Consider the following 22,105-nt stretch of genomic DNA (forward strand, 5'->3'; position numbering starts at 1 on the left):
GCAGGCTGGGTGGGGGGCCCTTCATTACATTACATTACATTATAGGCATTTAGCAGACGCTCTTATCCAGAGCGACGTACAACAAGTGCATAGGTTCATGATGTAGAGGTGCAAAAGAAACACTAGAGTGAAGTAAGGATCGTAGTGCCAGAAGTGACCACAGCGATCAGGACTCCAACCCTGTAGAGTAAGCTTGTTCAGCAAGCAAGAATCCTACCAAGTACAAACTAGCACTGGAATCACATCTAATCACACCTAATCAGACAAAAACAATCCTGCCAGATACACTAACATAATCATATTATCCTAACTAGGTATAGTGAGCTGAACTATAGGCTAGGGAGGGGTGGGGAGGGGTGCAGGATCCTGTAGGGTGGGGGTGAGGTGGCTGATCCTCCAGAGTGGGGTGATTTGGCTGATCCTGCAGGGCGGGGGTGAGGTGGCTGATCCTGCAGGGCGGGGGTGAGGTGGCTGATCCTGCAGGGTGGGGGTGAGGTGGCTGATCCTGCAGGGTGGGGTGATTTGGCTGATCCTGCAGGGTGGGGGTGAGGCGGCTGATCCTGCAGGGTGGGGTGATTTGGCTGATCCTGCAGGGTGGGGGTGAGGCGGCTGATCCTGCAGGGTGGGGTGATTCAGCTGGTCCTGCTGTCCTAAGAAACTCTGCTGGTGTCCGGGGGCACTCCTGGATTCTTTTCTATTAATGGAAGGTACGTAAAACTGAAATCCGTGTTCCCATCTGGATGAAAGTCTGCTCTGCTGAAATGAATCCTTTCAAGTTCTGCACATCAAATCTGTTTTATCACCAGCCATGCACCCCGGTAAAATCAGGCTTCAGATTTTTCCTTTTGAAGGTAGGAAGTGTCTGCTCCAGTAACCCTTTTTAAACAGGAGGTGCTTGCAGGAGACAGGAAGTGGAATGTAATGCTGGCTGCTTATTTTCTTGTTTTCCTGCGGGGCATTTTTTTCTTTGCTGCATTTGATGCGTTTGGTCTGCGTTCTCCACATTTCACTGTCAGGTCTCATTAAGCATTCTTGTCATCGTTTTTATTGGTGGGGAAATTTATGCAGGCAACTGAGCCAAGGTGCTACCTTAAAGGCCTATGCAGGATTCTTTAGCCTTTCTGCCTGTGTTTACAGTCAAAGAAGCCTCCTCCCCTAACCCTAACCCTCCTCAGCCCCGCCCACTCACCCTTGAGTTCCCCAGTCACAGACATGCAAATTCACTGGGCGCTACTGGTAAATTTCTCCAATTAATTGCTCCAGCCCAACATTACGTTGCCCCGACGAGACCTCAAACCGAGTCTAACAGAAAACAAGCCAACTCCGTGTCACTTTTCATCCCCTTGGCAAACTTCAGCTGATTCATCCTTTGGCGAAATTCTGCTGGCTAAGATATGATGTATTTTATCGAACCGGTATGGTAATTTGTCCTTTGCATTTAACCCATCCTTGATCCTTAGGAGCAGTGGGCAGCCACAGTGTATTGCCTGGGGACCAACTCCAGTTCTTTGGCTAGTGCCTTGGTCAAGGGCAATGGCTGGAGTGTACCTTACCTGACATGCATGTCTTTCGATGTGGGAGGAAACTGGAGTAACCCCACACAGGGGGAACAAGCAAACACCGTACTGAAAGGATCTCGGACTCAAACCCGGAACCTCCTTGTGAGGCAATAGTGCTAACCACTGTGCCAATGAGCAAGTAAATTTCACTGACAGGTGCAGGAAGAGTAAATTTCTCACACAGGTGCTGAGAGTGAGTAAATCTCACACACATACGTAAACCACTCTCAATATGAGTTCAGTCATACGTAAACCACTCTCAGTATGAGTTCTATCGTACGTAAACCACTCTCAGTATGAGTTCTATCGTACGTAAACCACTCTCAGTATGAGTTCTATCGTACGTAAACCACTCTCAGTATGAGTTCTATCGTACGTAAACCACTCTCAGTATGAGTTCTATCATACGTAAACCACTCTCAGTATGAGTTCTATCGTACGTAAACCACTCTCAGTATGAGTTCTATCGTACGTAAACCACTCTCAGTATGAGCTAAATGATACATAAACTACACTATTAACAGCAGAGAAGAAATTGCCAAATAACCTGCAGGATTTAGTGAGTTGTAGGACATTATAGGAAGTGAGTACTGGAAGAACTGAGCTATGTATGAATAATGTGCAGTAGGCAGTTTAAGATCCTGATTGTGAAATCTACTGTCCTGTTGAATGTGTGTCAGGTACTGTCTTTGTATGGCCACAGGGGGGCAGGAGAGTTCTTCAGTACTCAGCATTGCCTGTTTCCACACAGAAAAGGCCTCTGAGATGAGACTGGACAGCTCAGGCGTACCTGTCAATCAGTTCAGCGTGTGGATAGCATGTTAAGTTCAGTGTGTGGACAGCGTGTTAAGTTCAGCGTGTGGACAGCATGTTAAGTTCAGCGTGTGGACAGCATGGCCTGCTGGGGAGAGAGGAGGTGCAGTGCCTGCTGGGGGGGGGGTGGGCAGGAGCTGCAGTGCCTGCTGGGGGGGCAGGAGGTGCATGGCCTGCTGGGGAGAGAGGAGGTGCAGTGCCTGCTGGGGGGGGGGGCAGGAGGTGCAGTGCCTATTGGGGGGGGGGGGTGGGCAGGAGGTGCATGGCCTGCTGGGGAGAGAGGAGGTGCAGTGCCTGCTGGGGGGGGGCAGGAGGTGCAGTGCCTGCTGGGGGGGCAGGAGGTGCATGGCCTGCTGGGGAGAGAGGAGGTGCAGTGCCTGCTGGGGGGGCAGGAGGTGCATGGCCTGCTGGGGAGAGAGGAGGTGCAGTGCCTGCTGGGGGGGGGGGCAGGAGGTGCAGTGCCTGCTGGGGGGGGCAGGAGGTGCATGGCCTGCTGGGGAGAGAGGAGGTGCAGTGCCTGCTGGGGAGACCAGGCCTGCCGCAGTCAGATGAGTGTAGCAGGGATCTACAGAATTCCCAGCATGCACTGCATCAGCGCAGGTGACTCAAATGCAACCGATAAAAAAGTTAGCAGAGCCACAGAGAGGTCTAATGGTTCATCTCCATCTTTATATTCTGTTCAGGCTTCATTTCAGCTGCTGCGTATCCTGGGCTCTTATCTCTTCTGCGTGATTATTACCTGCTGAAATGCCTTCGCTATCAATTTGCTTTTGCTTGTTTTCAGATGTATGCCTATTTTCAGTGACTGCCATTTTAAGATTCAATTTTGATTCCCTTCTGAATGTGTCTCTCCTTGGACTCCCCACTAACGCCAACATTTCAATTTTCTCTGCAGGTGTAAATTTTTCTCTTGGGGAAATTGGGTCCTTTAGGATGCAGACAGGAATACACAAGCTGCTGACCCCAAGACAAACCCCTGAGGTCAGAACAGGAAGCGCATCACAAGACAAACCCCTGAGGTCAGAACAGGAAGCACATCACAAGACAAACCCCTGAGGTCAGAACAGGAAGCGCATCACAAGACTAACCCCTGAGGTCAGAACAGGAAGTGCATCACAAGACAGACCCCTGAAGTCAGAACAGGAAGCGCATCACAAGACAAACCCCTGAGGTCAGAACAGGAAGCACATCACAAGACTAACCCCTGAGGTCAGAACAGGAAGTGCATCACAAGACAGACCCCTGAAGTCAGAAGAGGAAGCGCATCACAAGACAAACCCCTGAGGTCAGAACAGGAAGCGCATCACAAGACAAACCCCTGAGGTCAGAACAGGAAGCGCATCACAAGACTAACCCCTGAGGTCAGAACAGGAAGTGCATCACAAGACAGACCCCTGAAGTCAGAAGAGGAAGCGCATCACAAGACTAACCCCTGAAGTCAGAACAGGAAGCGCATCACAAGACTAACCCCTGAGGTCAGAACAGGAAGAGCATCACAAGTAATATATAACAAACAAAGAATATTTAAATCTTTAAATTAATAAATACTAAAATAAGTCTGGTACATTAATTCTTCCCTAGATAATGTACTTGTAAATGTTCATAATGGCTCGTCATAAAGCTAGTTTCTGAACCACTTTCCATGCAAAGTGAATAACTACAGACAAAAGTGAATAAAAAAGTTAAAGGTTAAATATATAAGTTTAAAGTTTACATATAACCAAGACAAAATATATAAACACAAATTCATTTAAGGTAGATGTAAACATTCTGGCGACAGGGGAGAACAGGAGGGTGGAAACCACTGGCCTGCTGGCTCCACCTCCTGCACCTCCTGAATTGCAGTTATATCTCCACACTAAGTAAATGTGCTGCTCATACATTAAATTAAATGCAAAAAAGATGCTGCCACCCCCCACCCCCCCCCAAATATGTAGGGGGTGCCAGGTCTAAAATGTCAAGACTGTGGCACCAACCTGCCATAAGTTTCCAGTATCATATCGCCAAACAAGCATAAGATTTTTGTTCCATATTTGAGGCAAACATCACCATCAGGTATTATGGACAAATCCTGATCTTCAAGAATCAATTGAGATATTTTAGTTTCTATGGATGGTGAATTTTTGCCAGAATTTTAAAGTAGCATATATCATGCATTTCAGTACAGTTTTTTGGACATCTAGTTTCACATAATTCATGGTCTTGATATTTCTAAATGCCTTTAATGAGCAGACATAAGCCTGCTTAATTGCTATGACCTTACTGATATTTCTCAGCATTAAAATGTGGACGTGTAGAAACTTCTCAATGCTCCTCACTGCACTTTTTTTTTTTCTTTTTCTATCCTTATTTTCCAGGCGGTGCAGTTTAAATGCTGAGAGTCGCCCTCGGGGAGGTGTCCACTGACTGCTAATCAGGGGCTCAGTTACTTTCTGTATGATTCTTTCAATCTGTAACATTTCTCATTATTTACGCAATTTCCTTCAAAAAGTGACCCCTCTTTGTTCTGATATTCCTCCTTCGCACAGGTTTCTCTCTCAGAGCCTCTGCACCTGAAGCATTTGAACCTGACGGACAGACGTAGTCGGGTGTGGCAATGATCTCCAGACTTTGTTGTGTTTATGAATTACTAGTTACCTTACCTAGCAACAATTACAAATCTGTAGCATTTTGTGATTGCATTATCATTATCATTGTCAGTTTGTTTTTTTAAAGGTAGGTCAACATCATGTGAAACAAATGTTGACCTAACTTCTCCAGTATTATAAATGGAAAAATATGAACGTATAATATTTCTGAACAGGTGAACTTGAGGCCTGAGGGGGTGTGGCCTTTTGTATTGATCACAGATTTACTTCTGATTGACAACCACTAAACAGTCTCACATTATTGTTTAATTGGCTAGCTGGCAGAACCTGGAGAATTGTGTGGGAAAACACACTGATTCTGACATCTACAGGAAAACGACTGGAGCGATTCAGCTGGGCATGTAGTTACTTCCAGGAACTGAGGGAGACGTTGCGACTGCATGCTCTAAGTTCACCTTCCAGGTGGCGACAACGGCCAAAGCTGAACGGCATTAAATGTAGAAACGGGAGAGAATTTCATTTACGTCACAGTAAATTACACTGGGGTAAATGACCAAATGTAAACAAACCAAACCTGGCTGTATTTGTGCAGCTGTTTTCTGTTGTCATGGTGCAGGCTTGCAAGCTCCCGTCAGTATGAAGGGTGGTGCTTTATTGACAATGTAATATCGGTCACTTATTCCCCAGTTTTACTTTAAATCATCACTAAGAGCAAATATACACTTGCCATTGGCCAGCAAAGCATTTCATTTCTAATTTCTTTCCTGTTTCAAAATGCTTGGCGACAGCCGCTAAGAAGCTCCCGTAGAGCACGTGCGCTGGGTCCAGCTCTGCCCAGAATTCTGGGATTGATGGACACTTTGCTGAAGGCACAGATGGAACAGGAATGCAGTCTTACTAGACTCCCTGTTCACTTCCAATGCACACTCGTCCCACAGCCAAAATAAGGTGAAGTCTCAATCAATCCTTATATTCGGTTTATATACTTCGGGTATAAACACAATTTCAGAGCAAAATACTGAATGTCTTCATTTACCCTCAAGGGTGAGAGTGACAGGACTCTTTATATTCTGCATGTGTCTTTGTATACGCTCTATTTATTCCTCCACAAATACAAATACGTCCGAGAACAGATCGAAGAAGAATGGCATCGCACGATTCATTTGAAGATGGAAAAATGAGAGTGAGGTGTTCTCTGCTCTCCACCCCTTACACAGGGAACTGCCCCCTCTCTCCACCCCTTACACAGGGAACTGCCCCCTCTCTCCACCCCTTACAAAGGGAACTGCCCCCTCTCTCAACCCCTTACACAGGGAACTGCCCCCTCTCTCCACCCCTTACACAGGGAACTGCCCCCTCTCCCCACCCCTTACACAGGGAACTGCCCCCTCTCTCCACCCCTTACACAGGGAACTGCCCCCTCTCCCCACCCCTTACACAGGGAACTGCCCCCTCTCTCCACCCCTTACACAGGGAACTGCCCCCTCTCCCCACCCCTTACACAGGGAACTGCCCCCTCTCTCAACCCCTTACACAGGGAACTACCCCCTCTCTCAACCCCTTCTACAGGGAACTGCCCCCTCTCTCCACCCTTACACAGGGAACTGCCCCCTCTCCCCACCCCTTACACAGGGAACTGCCCCCTCTCTCAACCCCTTACACAGGGAACTGCCCCCTCTCTCCGCCCCTTACACAGGATACTGCCCCCTCTCCCCACCCCTTACACAGGGAACTGCCCCCTCTCTCAACCCCTTCTACAGGGAACTGCCCCCTCTCTCCACCCCTTACACAGGATACTGCCCCCTCTCTCCACCCCTTACACAGGGAACTGCCCCCTCTCTCAACCCCTTCTACAGGGAACTGCCCCCTCTCACCACCCTTACACGGTCCATTCTGAGTACTCATCCCATCCCCCCGGTCCTTTCTCTGCAGGATTTCATTATCAACACCTCTTTATGGCGCCTGTTGTCCTGGTTGTATACTTCATTTTACATTGTGAAAAATGGCACTGTACTAGTAAATGGTTTTTATTTGAAAATTAATGACATCAACCAGGGTTATAGGTTTATGGCCATATGATATATCATTTCATTTCCATGGCTTCTCAGTCTCTAACTTGATGATCTGACTCATCTGTAAACATTACCTCCAGTTCAGATGGATGACGAATGGCTCAGCTGTCTTGGCTTAATTATCGTTCGCCCTGCTGCCATGTAGCTGTCAAAGTGCAGGATAATAATATGACTAACTCTTATAAGAACATGATAAAATTAACCAACACTCCACCATGTGCCCCTTAATTAACAAGCGGTTAATAATGAGCATTGACTGCATTTATTCTGGTTATTGTTAATGACAGACATTCAGTCTAATAATGTTAATAAGTGCCAATAATATTTTATTAATGATTCACTAGAAGTCTGTGTAAAATGGTAGCCATAATCCCTTTTTTTTCTGATGCAATCAGAGAAAGGATCAATTGCTGTTCATTTATGTTATTTAGCTATTTAAATTCATTTATTTATATTTGAATTAATTGAAAATTGAAGGCATGCACTCCTCTGGTTTGTAATGGTGGATGTGGCCTGTGGTTGGAAAGGGTGTCTCAGGAAAACCGAAATCATAATTCATCTCCATCAGGCCATGAGGGATCATCTCTGCTCTCTCTGTAAAACTTGTGCTGCTAGATGCTCAGTGCTCTGTGTTGTGTGTTGTGTGTTGTGTGTTGTGTGCTCTGTGCTTTGTGCTCTGTGCCCTGTGCTGTGTGCTGTGTGCTGTGTGCCCTGTGCTCTGTGCCCTGTGTTGTGTGCCCTGTGGCCTGTGCTGTGTGCCCTGTGCTCTGTGCTGTGTGATCTGTGATCTGTGCCCTGTGCTGTGTGTCCTGTGATCTGTGCTGTGTGCTCTGTGCCCTGTGCTGTGTGCTCTGTGCCTTGTGCTGTGTGTCCTGTTCTGTGTGCTGTGTGCCCTGTGCAGTGTAATCTGTGCAGTGTGCCCTGTGCTGTGTGATCTGTGTTGTGTGCCCTGTGCTGTGTGCTGTGTGCCCTGTGCAGTGTGATCTGTGCAGTGTGCCCTGTGCTGTGTGATCTGTGTTGTGTGCCCTGTGCTCTGTGTTGTGTGCCCTGTGCTGTGTGCTCTGTGCCATGTGCCCTGCGCTGTGTGCTGTGTGAAATGAACAGCTTGCATCAGGTAGGCCGAGGCCTGCTGACATTAGGATTTGAGGCCTGCATTTTTTGATACCATCTCGGGAGGATGTGCGGTCAGAACCGTGGAGAGATCGGTGAGGTAAGACTCCTGATCCTGACGCATATTCTGGTCAAAACCCTGCTGCTCTACCTTTCAGCCACGTCACCTGTATTTATGCCCCCAAAAATACACCTGTATCCGGTGTGAGGGTGTGGCCTTTAACATGGCATCAGAGAGCAATGACTTGGGCCACCAGTTTGTCTCCACCGTGTGACCTGCAGTGATTTAAACTGGCAGCCCTGGTTATGATTTATTACCACTTTGGAATGAATCAAACAGCAGCTTGTGGAAACAACCAGACGCTTCAGGGGCCAGTAGATTTAATCTTCCTGTATGCAAAACACAGTGGCATCTGATTATCCCAGACGATGCACGGAAAAGGTTTCTGGTAGCAGTTTACAGGTTTGCCAATTATTTAAATATGTGTTGTGTTTATTCTGCATGAACAGGAGTATTCTGCGGGTTTAGCGTTAGCTTTCTCGGCTAATGGTGCCGAGAGATGGACAGTAATGTGGGTCCAGGGCTTGTGCTTTACGGTTTCTCGTTGGCAGGGCGTGGAGCTTCAGGTGAAGTCTGTGGTGACCTCTCATGCTTTATGCACAGAAAGACTGGCAGTGGAGGTGCTATGATCAGACACGCTGCTGGCAGCTGCTTCTGGCCTGGGCCCAATACCGCCTGAGATGTGAGTCACTGAGAGTTAGCCTGGGTTAGAGAGCTGGGTTAGAGAGCTGGGTTAGAGATCCTGGGTTAGAGAGCTGGGTTAGAGATCCTGGGTTAGAGAGCTGGGTTAGAGAGCTGGGTTAGAGAGCCTGGGTTAGAGAGCCTGGGTTAGAGAGCTGGGTTAGAGAGCTGGGTTAGAGATCCTGGGTTAGAGAGCTGGGTTAGAGAGCTGGGTTAGAGAGTCTGGGTTAGAGAGCTGGGTTAGAGAGCCTGGGTTAGAGAGCTGGGTTAGAGAGCTGGGTTAGAGAGCCTGGGTTAGAGAGCTGGGTTAGAGAGTCTGGGATAGAGAGTCTGGGTTAGAGAGCTGGGTTAGAGAGCCTGGGTTAGAGAGCCTGGGTTAGAGAGTCTGGGTTAGAGAGCTGGGTTAGAGAGTCTGGGTTAGAGATCCTGGGTTAGAGAGCCTGAGTTAGAGAGCCTGGGTTAGAGAGCTGGGTTAGAGAGCTGGGTTAGAGAGCCTGGGTTAGAGAGTCTGGGTTAGAGAGCTGGGTTAGAGAGCTGGGTTAGAGAGTCTGGGTTAGAGAGCTGGGTTAGAGAGTCTGGGTTAGAGAGACACCTACCATCAGTCTGTGAGCCCAGTCCTCTGTCTCTCTCTCTGCCCCATCACCCCCTCCCACCCTCTCTCTCTCTCTGCCCTCTCCCCCCCCCCTCTGCCCCATCACCCCTCTTTCTCTGTGCCCTCCCCCCCTCTTTCTGCCTCATCCCCCCTTCTCTCTCTCTGCCCTCTCTCTCTCTGCCTTGTCCTCCCCCTCTCTCTCTCTCTGTCATCCCCCCTCCCTTTCTGTCCTCCCCCTCTCTCTCCCTCTCTCTCTCTGCCCCATCACCCCCCCCTGTCTCATCTCCCCTCTCACTCTCTCTTTATCTATTTTACTCTCCCTCTGCCCTATCCTCCCCCCAATTCTCTCTCCCTCTCTCTCTCTCTCTGCACTGCCCCCACCTCCTCTCTCTGAATAGCACTGTTAATGTTCTGAAATACAATAAAGTAACTGAGACAGAGCAGGGTTCAGTCTGTCATTGCACTTAAATGCAAGATGCTCTGTTTTCAATATTCAATATGAGAAGAATTTTGGGCGGCTTTGTTAAATTATTGGAGTGAAAATTGGTAAGAACAGCATTCATTTCCGTCCCTATTACCGCCTGAATCATTTGGGCTTGATGTAAGAGGTGGCACATCTGAAAGAGCGTAATATTCACACCCAAACATGCACCTGCAAACATGAAGGGCTCCGTGCAGTGTGATGAATCGATATTAAACGCCTAGCCACTAGATGTCAGTCAAGGCACAGGTATTAAATGGCTTTTATGCATGATCTGTTTCATCCTCCGCACCTGTCCCAGCGGCAGGCAATGACATTCTTTTCAAGGTTGATACCAGAGGAAGCCGGCATTGTGGAGCGCTGTTTTTACAGAGTGCGTAAATTCTCCTGGGCTGGGACTTAAGGTAAGACAGATTACACATCCCTGCTGTGGAGACAATGCCACTGCTCGCCAAGCGTGTCTTCTGTGATTGAACAACTTTACAAAGAGGTGGTGCAAAGGGGATTATCTTATTTCAACTTTTGTGTGTGTGTGTGTGGAATTTACCAAGATTCCACTGTATCAAGGAAAACAACATTTTTGTTATTTTTAATTCAGGTTTATATAATGTCACTCAACCATGGGTGTTGTAATGCTATTTGTGCACATTGCAATATAGTGGCCAGTGTATAAATACATATGGAAATAATAACAGACTGGCTGTAGGGCGGCAGCGTGTGAACGCTTAGTTATTTTACTAAGTTGACATTTGTATTTTTGTTTGAGTCAGTGGCAGCTCCTCTCTGTCCTGGGGGCCAGCTCTCAGTATCCATACAAGGTGACTCTGTGGCTTGACGAGCATGTTGGGTCAGGGTTGACATGTTGACAGCCACTGTGATTTGTGATTTGGGTCCGTTTGCGGAAGTAGGGGACGTGGCCTCTTGCCAGAAGTAGGGCATTAACGCTGGGTTACCCTGGGTGTAGAGCACTAACGCTGGGTTACCCTGGGAGTAGGGCACTAATGCTGGGTTACCCTGGGAGTAAGGCACTAATGCTGGGTTACCCTGGGAGTAAGGCACTAATGCTGGGTTACCCTGGAGTAGGGCACTAACGCTGGGTTACCCTGGGAGTAAGGCACTAATGCTGGGTTACCCTGGGAGTAGGGCACTAACGCTGGGTTACCCTGGGAGTAGGGCATTAATGCTGGGTTACCCTGGGAGTAGGGCACTAATGCTGGGTTACCCTATGAGTAGGGCACTAATGCTGAGTTATCCTGGGAGTAGGGCACTAATGCTGGGTTATCCTGGGAGTAGGGCACTAATGCTGTGTTATCCTGGGAGTAGGGCACTAATGCTGGGTTATCCTGGGAGTAGGGCACTAATGCTGGGTTACCCTGGGAGTAGGGCACTAATGCTGGGTTATCCTGGGAGTAGGGCACTAATGCTGTGTTATCCTGGGAGTAGGGCACTAATGCTGGGTTATCCTGGGAGTACGGCACTAATGCTGGGTTACCCTGGGAGTAGGGCACTAATGCTGGGTTACCCTGGGAGTAGGGCACTAATGCTGGGTTACCCTGGGAGTAGGGCACTAATGCTGGGTTACCCTGGGAGTAGGGCACTAATGCTGGGTTATCCTGGGAGTAGGGCACTAATGCTGGGTTACCCTGGGAGCAGGGCACTAATGCTGGCTTACTACTAGGAGAAGGGCATTAACGCTGGGTTACCCAACGCTGGGAGTCAGTCCTCATAGTGGACAGACTTTTCTGTTGACAGAATGTGTCGGGGAGGAGAGAAGCATACCGACGCTCTACCTGTCAGTAGCCCAGGGCATTATGGGAACCCGGAGATCCAATGGCTTGTTTCTCACACACTCTGGCTAATGCTGCTCATCCACATAAGATTTAGATTTTCTCTGTTCTCTGTAGGTTGTGCAAATTCACATTCATATTTGCTGCTTAGGTAATAAGATAACAGACATGTATGAAAATTCCATATATGTTGATGATGCATGTATTTATATAGGCCTGTATAGTTTGTATGCAGTGTCTATTAATTCTAGTTATAGTATCTTTTTTGTTGTCACTTTCCACTCCTACATAAGCTGGAACCTATTTAATTTCACTAACAGTTTAGAAATGAAACCCACACACTTACATGCTTTTTCACACATGCCCGTAGACACACAAACACACATGCAAACACACAAACACACTCAAATACACATGCACACACACACTCACACAAAGGTTGTCCAAACCCTATTGCTTTGCAAATCAGTGAATAAATAAATATGACATCCCTCCATTCACCTCTCTCTTTCCTCTCGCTCGCTCTCCTCTGTCACTCTCCTCTCTCTTGCTCTCCTGTCTCACTCTCGTTCTCTCTCTCTCAATCTCTTCTCTCTCTCTCCTCTCTCTCTCTCTCCTCTGTCTCACTCTCTCTCATTCTCCTCTGTCTCACTCTCTCTCACTCTCCTCTCTCTCTCGCCCTCCTCTCTCTCGTTCTCCTCTGTCTCACTCTCTCTCGCTCTCCTCTCTCTCGTTCTCTCTCGCTCTCCTCTGTCTCACTCTCTCTTTCCCAGAGTCTATGAAAGGACAATTCAGACCCACTCCCTGTTTCTCCTCTCTATCTGCAGGGTACAGGGGTTATATAAATGGCTTCTGGGGGCTCTAAGTTTGTATCTGAGTAGAATTATACAAGGCTGTGCTGAATATGAACATTAGGATTCTTACAATCTCTCCTGGATACCAGCCATTTCCTAGTTTCTCCCAAATGCCACATTCTTCTGCTGAATGTCCTCAGAAAGTAGTACATAGGGCAGCTAATTATAGGCTCATTTCACAGCTTACTGGCCACAATACACACTAATGAAATGTTGAATATGAGGTTTTGGGATAATTGACTTTAATAAGTACATTAGTCAGATTTAGATAAGCCAGTCCCTCTTCCACACCTCCACCTTTCCACACCCTCCCAATCAGGACAACCATCCTCCCCTGATCATTCAGTGAGCATGCATGGGCATGGCCCCACCCTCTTGCTACACATTTAAATTACTTCACATCAGTTATCTTCTGTTATGGTGGACAACAGGGGTTGACCTGCTGTGTGGATCTGGAGAATCTGAACCTTACATCTTGGTCTGGGGTTTCTAGGTGTTTGGTGTGCAGAGGTTTTTATCCCTGTGTTTTTTTTTGTTTGTTTTTGTTTGAATATTCAGCTGTCTTTTGGTTTTTGAAGTTATTAGCCTTGGTTTTCTTGGGGCTATATTTGGAGAAACAGGCTGTAGTTTGGTATGTTCTTTCAGTCATTTCTTTTGCGACTGTAACCTGTCCATGTCCTTCATCTTTATAAGAGACATTGAATATTCATTGTAACTTAATACATTTCTTAATTTTAATATGGTTGTGAGTTGTACATTTTGATAAAGGTTGATTCGGCCGGTTTAACTGATAATTGATATTGTTGCTAATAATAATAATAATAATTATTATTATTATTATAATATAAGTACCAAATTAAATTCAACATATTTACTCAATGCTCACTTCAATCTGAAAGAAACAAGTCAAAGATTTCACGCTATATAAGTAACACATTTATAAAAGATGAAAACTTTATTTTTTCTTTTAAAATATATTTTCAATGTAGCTGTATAACCAATTCAAAAGCAGCAATGTAGGGATAAAAAAAAAAGATTTACCACAGTTACAGAGCTATAAAAATAAATTGATTGATTGATTGATTGGAAGCAGTTGGGCTTAAACTGTAAAACACAAATGGGCTGGTGACTCAAACGGAGGCAGAGTTTCATCTCTGAAAGACAGCAGCTGTTGGGCCCTGGAGGAAGACCCTAGTGAGACTGCAGAAGTGCTCACAATGTGAAAATGAGAAAAGGCTCCCTGCTCATGGAGCACACCGCAGAGCAGGATGTGATCTCATCTCCTGAGACTCAGAAGCAAACAGCACACACCGCAGAGCAGGATGTGATCTCATCTCCTGAGACTCAGAAGCAAACAGCACGCACCGCAGAGCAGGATGTGATCTCATCTCCTGAGACTCAGAAGCAAACAGCACGCACCGCAGAGCAGGATGTGATCTCATCTCCTGAGACTCAGAAGCAAACAGGACACACCGCAGAGCAGGATGTGATCTCATCTCCTGAGACTCAGAAGCAAACAGCACACACCGCAGAGCAAGATTTGATGTCATCTCCTGAGACTCAGAAGCAAACAGCACGCACCGCAGAGCAGGATGTGATGTCATCGTCTGAGACTCAGAAGCAAACAGGACACACCGCAGAGCAGGATGTGATCTCATCTCCTGAGACTCAGAAGCAAACAGCACGCACCGCAGAGCAGGATGTGATCTCATCGTCTGAGACTCAGAAGCAAACAGCACGCACCGCAGAGCAGGATGTGATCTCATCTCCTGAGACTCAGAAGCAAACAGGACACTAATGAGTGGAAAGCTCTTCAGTGAAAGAGCAGTGCCTGCTACAGGAAAAGCACAAATGTGTTTCTGCTGACCTGCCGAACAGACTGTGCTCCTGCCGAGGTTGCTGCGAGGGCTCTGTGCTGTAAGGCTGTGCTGTGAGGGCTCTGTGCTGTTAGGGCCCTGTGCTGTGAGGTCTCTGTGCTGTTATGGCTCTGTGCTGTTAGGGCCCTGTGCTGTGAAGGCCCTGTGCTGTGAGGGCTCTGTGCTGTTAGGGCCCTGTGCTGTGAAGGCCCTGTGCTGTGAGGTCTCTGTTCTGTTAGGGCTCTGTGCTGTTAGGGCCCTGTGCTGTGAAGGCCCTGTGCTGTGAGGTCTCTGTGCTGTTAGGGCTCTGTGCTTTGAGGCCCCATCAGCACTCCATGTATCAACAAGCAACAAAGCCATGAAATCTCCTTTCTGTTCGCAGACATTTCACGCACTGAAATCAAGACTTGGGGGAAAATAATCAAATCGGAAAGAGAAAAATTAATTACAGACTTCTGGCAAATGGAGTTTTCTGAAATCTGGTCTGGAGTTAGCAGTGCATTCTGATGCCCCTGACTGAACGCTGATCACAATGAGGACACCAGGCTGGGATGGATGCTGGCACCATTTTGGATTGCTGGCCCAGGTGGGGCATGGGCCCAGGGGACAGGTTTGGGTGGGGGAGAGGTCTGGGTGAGGTTCAGGTTCGGGTGGGAGACAGGTCTGGGTGGGGGACAAGTCTGGGTGGGGAACATGCAGCATATCATGTGCTGCTCAAAGTTCCCCTGGAGCTGAAAGACTCTGGGAAATCATGACTCCAGAGGAAGAGGGAGAAAATGTGTGAATGAACGGGACTGTGGCTTTGCACTCTGCCAACACCGATCGAGAGGAAAGGGAGGAATTGACGAGGAGATAACAGCGCACAGCTAAGTGCTGAGCCCACCCACGGACACAGAAGAGATCATTATCTGCAGCCGGTGAGTGGGTGTGCCAGTATGAGAGAGATGCTGGTCTGTATCAGAGGCAGATGCAGGTCTGTATTAGAGGCAGGTCTGTGTAAATATAATGCTTTAAAAACATGCCTTTGTTGGCAATGAATTTGTGGGTGCAGTAATTTTTTGTCAGATTTTTGTACTTTGAAGGCCCCCATCTCATTTAAACAAAACCCATTGACTGCTGATGGTTCGGTACAAAGTGTCACAAGTATATTTTCTTGCTTCAGATACTCAAGAATTTCATTGAGACAATAAATATGATCCCAGCATAGTGAGGTTCTCCCAGTGTCCTATCAGAGGCCAGCATAGTGAGAATCTCTCAGTGTCCTATCAGAGGCCAGCATAGTGAGGATCTCCCAGTGTCCTATCAGAGGCCAGCATAGTGAGGATCTTTGGTGTCCTATCAGAGGCCAGCATATTGAGGATCTCTTGGTGTCCTATCAGAGGCCAGCATAGCGTGGATCTCCCAGTGTCCTATCAGAGGCCAGCATAGTGACGATGTAGGCCTGTGTGGTCTCCGGGTTGCTGACAGGTGAGGTTCTTGCCCTCCTGGCCATAGCCCTGCTGTAATGTACTGCACTAATCAATCCACAGATGTTGAGACTAATCTCTCCATTACTTTCCAAATCCACTGCATGGGACACCCCTCCCACCCCCTCTGTCCCAGTGGTGCTATATCTACCTCGTAGAGGAGTAATGGGTACATCCTGTCCTCGTTATTTTACTCTTCTGAATTTCACGCTGTAATGACTGGCGGCTGTGTGACGTGGCGTACGTGCAGTCCTGGTGGAGGTGTGCAGGTTAATGCAGGACTCGCGTGGTCTCTGATGAAATCTCTGTCCATTGTGGAATGTCCAAGTCATTCCATTTCTAATTGAAGTGGTCAATAGCAGGAACAGGCAGTACTGCTTACAAATGTATTATTTGCACTTTGGATGACTATCAGTGCTCATGTAATGAAGCATTTCTCATTGTCCTATTGAGTCATAAGCCTCAAATGAATCTTCAGGGAGTGGTTAAGTTCTGCCTGCTTCCTCATACGGGTACTTCAGTGCTGTAGCAGGAATGTTGTGACGCGCTGGATGGGTCTGAACAGCCACTAAGGACTTCCCCGTTTACAGTCCCCAGCCGTGAGGATCCACTCGTACTGCATGTCGTCGTGATGCCATGGCGTCTTTAAGTGTATCACATTACTGGGGGATGAAACGTTTCAGCCAGCTGGATTCTGTGGAAAGCAGGAGTGCCCTTTTCCCACGGCTGAGTCTGACGGAAAGTGGAACTCCGACCTTGTTTGTTGTTTAAGCCTTTGTAAAGTAAAAACACTTAAGGGATTTCTCTAGCCTTAGGAAAGCACATCAGATGTTTTATGCAACCTCCATCTACGAGTCCCCAGGGCAGAGGAAAATCCATTAAGGTGCCGGCTTCCACTGTAAGCAGCGCTGCTCTGTGCACACATTCTCCGCAAGGCCTCTTTACCATTATCGCTTAACATACATATTTAATTGGAGCTTGAAATTAATTTCAAGTGTTCTGGAAAAGGCAATACTTATTTTTGTAAAATGAACTTGAGGGAGAATGTGCAGCATGATGTCTTGTGCTTTCTGTGATAGTGTGGACATCAGAAGCACAGACATGTATTTGCATTATATAATTTGTAATAGATTCTTTTCTAAAATATTATATAGTCTGCACTGTTCCTTTATCTGTTTGGCAAGCCATGGCAGTATTTTTATGTCAGATGTGTTAACAACTGACATGCTGATATATCTACAATAATCTTTATAAAATATACCATATCTACTTGCTGGCTATGTGAGCAAGTTAAAAAATGCAAAAGAACACTTTTTTAAAAGCTCATTTTAGATTACATGTGGAGCTGGATCCTCACTAATACATGATAGAAAAACTGGAACGGGACAGAACTCTAAACTGGCATAAAGCTTCCGGTTTATTTGTGTAATTTATGTTTTAAACTCAGCCAAGCGACCATGTTAAAATAAAATGTACTTGTGATCGAACAGATTGACCCAGTCAGGCTGCAGATGGACCCATATGAGCAGAGATTATGTTCTCCACCTGCAGGACTGAGCATGCTAATGTACACCCACCTGAGAGGTAAGCATGCTAACGTGCTAATGTACACCCACCTGAGGGGTAAGCAGGCTAACATGTGAATGTGCACATACCGGAGGGCTAAGGATGCTAACGTGCTAATGTATACCATCTGCAGGACTGAGCATGCTAATGTACACCTACCTGAGGGCAAAGAAAGAGGACACAAAGTTGTTAACCCCAACAGCATATAAATAACAAAGAATGGTAACAATATCATTAATGAAGCAGTAATCAATATTGTGCTAAAATCTAGTGATAATTACTACCATTATATTACAAAGCCTTAATTCAGTTTCACCCAAGATAATCAAAAATCACAAACTGATTTCAAACTAAATATATATATGACATTGACTGAACTCACTCCATAAGATGGGCTTTGTGTATCGATTATTGGAATGTTAATCACAATAGTTCTAATAATACTTGTAGTGTTTGTATTATTAGAGTCTAATAATGTGCTCATTGTATTTAAAAATCATCTTTTGGGGCATAGATTTTACTCATTGTAATCTTGGAATGACCTGGAATAAAATGGGTGAAAATATTGCCTGTGCTGCTGTGTGCCTGTGCTGCTGTGCACCTGTGTTTCTGTGTCGCTGCCCAAAGGACCGGCTTTGTCTGGCTGCCTGTGCATTTGCCTGTGTGTTTATCTCAGTCAAAGCTGCAGTTCCACACATCCAAAATAAATAATGAGGGCTTCTGGGTAAATGAATGTTGGGGGTCAGTCAGCTCATGAATAATGGAGGGTACGGTTGAGGCCAGGAGGGTACGGTGGAGACCAGCGCTCTACATCTTTATTTGTCTTTATGAGTCGAGATCTTCTTTAAATCTCTCCCTTCAGATGATCACACACTCTACCCTGCAGCAGAGACCCAAACTAATGATCCAGACCTCACACCTCATCAATCACTCCTACCACCTTCCACCTCCCCCCTCCCCCTGCCCCTGCCCCTGCCCCACCACCTCCCAACCTCCGCCTGCCCAACCTCCCTCCTTCTGTTGACACATGTATAAGGTTTAGAATCATGATGTCAGGCTCCATGTTCAGGAACATGTTAAAAAGTGCTTTAGCGAAGCCTATTCTCTGTGACTCATTGAGGGAGTGCCCTTGGGGACCTTGGCCTTGGCATCATAAATCACATGACCACTTAGCTTCCTCACAGGGTGCTTTTGTATCTGCAGATGCTCAGCTGTCTGTCTGATCCTCCATTAATCGTTGTGTTTGTAAGGCAGGTGGAGGCACTGCCTGCATGTATAAAATCTATACCTCCTCACAGGCTTTCCTGTGCATTGCTGGAATAGCCGGTACGCTCTGTGAGGCAGGAGGAGTTGTACCATCTTCAGGCTTCAGTCCTCCCTGCGCCCAGAACCATAGGAAGTACTCTGGTCAACCCACTCTCTGCCCCCCTTCACACACGAGAACAAATCAGTCTTTCAGTGGTCAATAAGGAGACTATAAGGGCTCACCTAGACACACTCACTCTAGCCAATTCAACTCAGAACATGAGTTATGTACATCACCTGCTGGTCTTTCTACCTGTAACCAGCCTTTCCCCAATCCTTACCTCCCAACTTTCACCAGCACATGATGTTCCCCTGCACTCCCTGCCCCTGGTCTAAATAGCTCAACCCTCCAGCTGGAGACAGAGATCCATTACCCTTACGATTACTCAGAATTGTCTACTTAACAAATCCTGATAACATATCAAAATTCTCTTGAAAATACACTGTTTGACCAAGCTAAATGAATGTCAGCCTGGTTAAGTTTTAAGACACCCGAGTGTCATCTGCCTATGTTGACTTTTACAGGAATACACAGTCATGCACAAATGATTCTGTTACAAACGGAGGTGGCGTTGAAAATGAAGACCTTATAGAAAACTTGGGCCTTGGTGGTTCACAGGGTTTATACAGGAGTGAGCTATATTATAAGAGTGATTAATTTAAACAAATCAAAGTGAAATGCTCAGGACAAGGACCTCCTTGCATAGATTTAAGAAAGTTGTGCTGCAAATGCCAGAAGGTTTTCAATATTCCATGTGAAAAATAAAACTCTTTTCACTTAATCACAGTAGCCAAGCATTGAGGCGAGCTACTCCAAGTCTGCTTTCAGGTGGAAACTCATTACTCAATCAGTCAAGCTCTCAGTAACTGAATTTACCACTTCTGTCAGATAATTTAAGCATGCCCTCACTCAAAGAACATGTGGGAAAAATTATTTGACATTTGTGTCATATATATTACACAAATTAATACTTAGACCACCAAGGAGCCGGCTGGAATGATATCCAATATTCTCCTTTAATTAGCTTTCAAAGGACCTCCACTTACTGAAATACTAAAAGACAAGATCATGACAAGAGGGGCAGAATTAGCCATTTCAGGCAAGTGAGCGTAATTTGCATTGTGACTTCAATGCCACAAGTATTTACCAAACTGCCCACATATCAAATAGTTTGAATGGTAAGCAAACCCTGTTTAGTTATCCAGTTAATAATATAATGACAACTTAGGCTTAATGAGTTAACACAGCAGTTGTCTACGATCATGAAAATGCACTTTTGTACGTCGCTTTGGATAAAAGCGTCTGCCAAATGAATGTAATGTAATGTAACACAATGGTCGTATTGCACTGAAAGCCAGTAGATTAATGGCAATACCTTTGAAGCTAAAGGAAACCTGATCTCAAATCTTGTCATTTTCAGGCGATACTAAAGGTGTGTGTTCTATCAACTATGTGAGAGGTAACATAAGCAAAAAAATCAACCTTGAAAACGGTTACATTTCCGCCACCCCTGATCTGAGCTGGATTTATAGGATGGTGTGGCCATTACATGGTATGCAAATTAGTTAAAGACGTCACATGTATATAAAGGCACATGACTTTGCATGGTTGCTAGGCTGCACACTGTATTTTACCATCGATGCTGCTAATATTTCTATGGTGAGGCCATGTGAGTACGAGGAGCCGGTAGAAGATGTCGCTGGGGAAGATGATGTCGCTGGGGAAGATGATGTCACTGGGGAAGATGATGTTGCTAGAGAAGATAATGTCCCTGGGGAAGATGCCTTGCTGTGCTCCGCACAAGTTGGCGAATGGTAGATTTAATTAGCCTGGTGAAGAGTGTATTGCTGCTAGTGTTGTCACATTACAATAAATAGCAAGCTAAAATAAAACACGTCTAGCCAACATACTATACATAGCTATGCAGCAAACTTTACCTCTTGTGTCTCATTTCCTGGGAGTTGTTTCTTTGTCCTCAGTGCCAACTGTCATTCCAAATTTGGACATCCCCCCATTCTAATGATGTCAAATTGTCTGGAACTTCCTGCTGGTTGAGAAGCATCTGACTACAGACTGGAGGAGGGCGGGGCTTGATGTCAGACCCCACCCACTGACATCTATCCCCGCCCCCTGCAGTCAGATGTAATTGGGCTGGCTGGCTGAATAAATGACAAAAAATATCTAAAGGATTTTAACCAGGAACTCAGAGTTGTTTTTAATATTGCTTTGGGTTAATACCATGGCAGTCAGTAGCCACAAAGATGTGTACGATTCCAAACTGTGGGATTTTGGTTAAATTTAGCTTTAAATGTAAAAACTTTTTGAAATGCCAGTGTGGTTTCCAGGTAATGTGCACCCTCAGAATTTCAGTGAAGATGGGCAGTTATGAATATGTTAGAAATCATAGTTTTTCAACCAAAACTAATCAGACTTGAGATTGCACTATAATTTGACCAAACATGGCGTATGCAGCTCCAGTTGTGTGAGATTGCATTTTTCATTTGTTAGGAAAGTGTCAGGATAACATTTCCTGACAAGAGTTTCAGAAGAATGAAAGAACTCCTGGCAGATCAACAATGCCATATTTTGCCGGTTTTTGTCTGAACCACAAGCTCTATTGTAATCAGCTGCTAATTATTCTTAATTAGACTAATTTTTCTTAATTTGCCTTTTTTAAACATCCAGAACATCACATTATGCCAGAAATTGCTATGTATGCCCTTAAAAATAAATATCTCATATTCATATCCCAGGAATTTAAATTGGCCAAACTTCATTTACTCTGCTGTATGTACTATATGGCAAATAATTGAAATAGAAAGAGGCTCCATTTTAAATTGATTCAGTTACAGACTGACAGGTGAAATCAGTTGGGTCCCATTCCCTCTGATAGTGGACACCTAAAGCCAAGTGTAAAATGAATGGAGTTTACTGGCTGCAAATGGCAATGAGCCAAGCCTGCATTGTGTTAAAATATGTTTAACCACACAATTATGGGAGAACACATTTTCAGCAACCTTAATTGATTAAGAGATGACAAAACCCAGCATGCACAGCGGGTCTTCAGGACTGGGCTGTGCTACATTACAAATATTAGGCTTTACTAAGAGCCCAATGCACATTGCAGAGAGCCTGCTGAATCATTGTGAGTAGAGAATGGGATTATTAAACCAGGCCATTGAGGGCAATACTAGTTCTGGTTTTCTTTTCTACCCATAGTTAATTAATCAGTTAATGCCACTGGTTGGCCAGGTGTTCACACCTGGTGTCCCAGGTGTTGTGGTTGAAATCAGTCGTGATTAGAGGGGAAGAA

The sequence above is a fragment of the Anguilla anguilla genome, chromosome 10 (assembly GCF_013347855.1).
Source record: "Anguilla anguilla isolate fAngAng1 chromosome 10, fAngAng1.pri, whole genome shotgun sequence".
NCBI lineage: Eukaryota > Metazoa > Chordata > Actinopteri > Anguilliformes > Anguillidae > Anguilla > Anguilla anguilla.